General features: G+C 37.5%; 1 long non-coding RNA gene across 1 annotated transcript; it reads left to right on the top strand.

Annotated features, from left to right (window-relative positions):
- The first annotated feature begins 253 nt into the window (after positions 1-253).
- Positions 254-3,262, top strand: LOC148113376 (uncharacterized). Its single transcript, XR_015734479.1, has 2 exons — positions 254-2,060; positions 2,653-3,262. It is a non-coding gene; the product is annotated as an uncharacterized LOC148113376 (long non-coding RNA).
- The last annotated feature ends 1,256 nt before the right edge of the window (positions 3,263-4,518 follow it).

Raw genomic sequence — 4,518 nt, 5'->3', positions numbered from 1 at the left:
AATAAAAGTGATATGACAGCATATGTACTAAATCGCTTAAAACATGTAAGTAAAATACCACTTGCCTTTCAGTAATGTCAGTCAGGAATGTATCAAGTTTATTGATTGATTGATTGATTGATTGATTGATTGATTGATTGATTGATTGATTGGCTTTACATAGTTGTTAAAGTCAACAAAGCAATTCAGGTAAATATCAGCCGAAAAACCACAACTCTTCGGAAGCCTGAGCCTTATGTAAGTCCAATGATCTTCCACGAGGTATGGAACAGCTGAACAATACTTTTATCATTCTTAACTTCTGCTCCTTTGTAAGCTTGGTTTCTGCTGATAATTGCCTGCTTGTAACATGCATCTTATACTAAGATTTTATAACTATGTTATAAATATAACTTCGTTACTGAAAAGGGAACTAAAGGATACAACTTTAAATTTTATTATTGTATTAATAGGAAATCCTTGTTAAGATATGGGACAATGTATGGATTATGATAATATTTTATACTGATCCATGGCTTAATTATGGTTTGCTGAAGAAATAATGGCTAGTTCACCCAACATGCCAAGAGAAGGCCAACCACAAAAAGGGTTGAAGCAATTTTCCAAACAAAGCTATTTCCAATCCACTTGCATGCCCAAGTGTAGATGTTGATGGAGGGTTTTGGCGTACCTGCCATTTTTTTGAGGAGCTGGGAGTCTGGCAGTTCTATCTTTATTAACTTTTGGGAATCCTTAAAATATGGTTTTGTCAGTGGGCTTGGTGATCCTACAGAAATAGGGAACGGGAAATGGCTATATTTCATGTAAGATGTTTAAATGAACTCCCCAAAGTTTTTGATAATATTTATAGTTTTTTAGTTTTTTTAATGGCTTATAATGGCTTGGACTGAATTTTGTGTGTTGCCCAGTCACATGCATGACATAGGCAGCTTAATAAATATGTTAAATAAATAAATTAAACATCCCTGCAAGTATTCCTTCTCTCTCTTTCCTGGCTTGTCTGAGTTCCCAATAGGGCTTATTGTGCTAGAATTGGTTGCATTTTCCCTTTCTTTATAACTTTGCGCTTCTTTTGAACTAGGTCTTGGGGACTCCGTTCATGAAGGTAGTCAGAGCGATATCTATATCCTATTAAAGTTCCGCTGTTTGTCTCTCTGTAAATTTTAACTGGGCAGAAGTGTGCATCATAGGACAATCATTTTTCAACCAAGGTAGCTGAAATGGGTTTACTTAGTTCAAAATCCGGAACCCATGGCTTCTGTGGAATTGAAATTGGACGAATTTAATGACATAAAATTATAATAAGACAAAAAGTCAGAAAATATTTCCTGGGGTCAGCTGTCGATTTTTGACCATTTTATACAGTTCAACCTGGCTATTTTCAAGGCAGATACATGTCTGAATATCTTCCTGAATTGTTAAGAACTTTTCTAGTGAAGACAGTACATTAGAAGCTCTGTTATTGTTGAAGGCATTGAGGAATGTGGTAAGGTGGTATCTCTGAAACAATGACCAAAGGAGTCGTGGGTTCTCTGGTATTAATTAAAATGCTGAATACCTCAAGGGAATTTTAGGTTCAAGTCCACCTTGACTCGCAATGCCATAGGCAACTTTGCTTTAGTGACTATCAATCAAATAATATGGAGTTTCTATTGTAAAGAAATTTTGGAAGAAATATGGAAGACTTGAAGGAGATATAAATCTAAGAAATAAATAAAAACAAAGCCCTTATTTATTGATGTTTTCCTATTTTGGATTATAATTTAAAACTATGTTAATTCAATATTGGGAGACTTTAGAGAGACACTTTATTAGACAGAGAAAAACGAAATGGAAGGGAGGATATTAATGGAGATTTAATGACACTTTATCACTTATACATGTAAAAGGTAACATTCACTTACAGATATCTGCTTTTTTTCCTCTGACCTTTTAGGAATTGAAAACCAACAGAGAGGTGAAAGAATTAGTTAGCATAGCTAAAAAACATGTCCCTGAAACAGGAGTTCATCTCCCTGGAATATTATCAGTGCACAACATTTCAAACAGGACATTCTTGGGTAAAAACCATAAATGACTATAAATATTGAACTGTAAAAATCGCAAGACATACCTTTTGCTTAAGGAGTCAAACATTGTGCTATAATGCTTTATTTTATAACTGCTCTATGTTATTGTGAACAATGTCTGCTCGTCAGAAGAAATACAGAATGTGGCATAAATTTCTTGGACAGTTTATTTTAACTGAAGGTGCTAGTTTAAATAATTTGTAACACTAGATAGAATACAGGTAGTCTTTGACTTACAACAGTTCATTTAGTGACCATTCAAAATTACAAGGGTACTGAAAAAAGTAACTTATGACTATTTTTCATACTTATGACCAGTGCAGTAACCCCATGGTGACATCATCAAAATTCAGATGCTTGTCACCTGGTTCATATTTATGACTGGGGTCATGTGATCCTTTTATGCGACCTTCCAACAAGCAAAGTCAATGAGGAAGCCAGATTCACTTAACAACCGTGTTATTATTCACTTAACATGGTCATAGGTTAAGGACTACTTGTAATGTACTTTTGTCACTGTTGTTTTCTCTAACAAATGATGGATGTTTCTAAATAGTTACTGTTGAAATAACATTTTTTGCAGGATTCCAAAATGAAGAGATCTGCCCAAGAATAGAAAAAAATACCCAGTATGAAAATATAGAAAGACACAAGAACAGGAGAGAAAGGCAAAGGTTGGAAATATTGAACACAGAATTTGATATATTAAAGACCAAACCAATTGAAAAAAAGGAAAATGAAGAAGATAAAGAGGCAAAAGAAGCTGTTTGTGACATATTAACAATGGAAACACCATCTACTTCTAAAAAACAGTATGTATTTTCAGAGGCCATTCAAAATTTACATCAGGGATATCCTTCAACAGGTCCAAAGATAACATACAGTAGAAGACAAAGGAACAGGCAACAGGATGGAAAAACAAACCTTTGCCCAGTAAGAAAACCCCATGATAAGGTTTGATAGACATATGATGGCTTGCATTGGGTGATTCCAGTCAAGCCCATAGAACTAGTAGATATTAGATGCTGGATAGTATTAGTACTAGGAGATATTAGATAGCAGATGTTAGTATTAGAACTAGAATATATTAGTAGTTTCTATAATTATTGTAATAAGCATCACAAAAACCTAGATTTTGTGAACTTGTTGCACATTTTTACAACACATAAATATTAAAGGAATTTTGAAAGAAACGTTTTATGACTCGTGCTTATCAATGTCTACCTCTAAATAAAATTTCCTTGAAGCCTCTTTCTTTCCTATTTGAAATGAACAAGGAGAATATTTCTTTGCAGCTTATATTCACTGGTGCTGTTTCATCACATGAGGGAGCTAACGACTGTAATATTTTAACTCCTCAGCAAGTTGCCTATTGAGACAAAGTGTTGTTAACTTCCACTATGTAACAACTCTCCTCTTGAAGGAATACTAAGTTCAAAAGGAAGCCAATGAATAAAGTACTAATCTCCTTGACCATTACTGTCCATACTCACTCCTCAGGGCAACATGCCATCATCTTCACTTTCTTAAACAGCAAGCAAGTAACCAAGTAGCTTTGAAAGACTCTTCTAGGGAGAAACATACATCACATGCATATACTTACTGCCGTTGACTTTGAGGATGTTGCCACAAACACTTTAATAATTGTTGTGTTCGGCACGCTGCCTGACGACGAAGATGCCGTATCCTGATTGGCCGGCATGAAGTTGCCGCAAAGCGCGGAAGTCTCCGAGCTTGCGGATTGGTTACAAGAGTGTGACAGCTACTATGAAAAACGCTGTCAGCCTCAGTTGTTTGTTCTGTTATCCGAGTGGCTGGTTTAACTGTTGTACTATTAAAGTAGTGTTGAACGTTCTGTGTTGCCTCGGTCCATACCTTCCACCTCGCAACAGAGCACTGGCAACGAGGATGGGATATGAGGCACACGGGCAGCGTAGTCCATAACTGAATGGCTACGCTGCGATAGTGGCGGAATACCTCTAGGTCACACAGACACCAGTCTAAGAATGGCTCCGCCAAAGTTCACCCCATTTGATGCTGCTACCGAAATCTGGGATGCCCATTTGCAACATTGCCGATTTCTGCCATTCATTTGTCAAAACTGCCTCCTTTCCCAAGCAGTGGCATTCCGCCAACAAAGATTGTTTCTCTATTTTTCGTGGCCGCCAGGTCACTGAAGTGACCACCCGCCCAGTCCGCTCTGAGGGTGCTAAGCTGTTGCTGACCCTCAAGATAGAAGGAGCAACTTGCCAGATGGAAGTGGACACAGGATCGGCTAAGTCTATTGTGTCCTGGTGGGCCATAAAGAATCTTATACCCGGGACTTCCTGTTTGCTGCTGGCCGCCGCCAGACGTTCCTTTGGGATCGTCAGCTCCCACTGCCTGTTAGAGCCGCCTTCACAACGGAACGGCGGCTCGAAAAAACTCCGTTCCCATGAGGAAACGGAGA

This window comes from Pantherophis guttatus, chromosome 5 (genome assembly GCF_059756535.1).
Source record: "Pantherophis guttatus breed Tessera chromosome 5, ASM5975653v1, whole genome shotgun sequence".
Classification (NCBI taxonomy): Eukaryota; Metazoa; Chordata; class Lepidosauria; order Squamata; family Colubridae; genus Pantherophis; species Pantherophis guttatus.
Note: the sequence above shows the minus strand (reverse complement) of the source record. Positions and strands in the feature narration are given on the sequence as shown.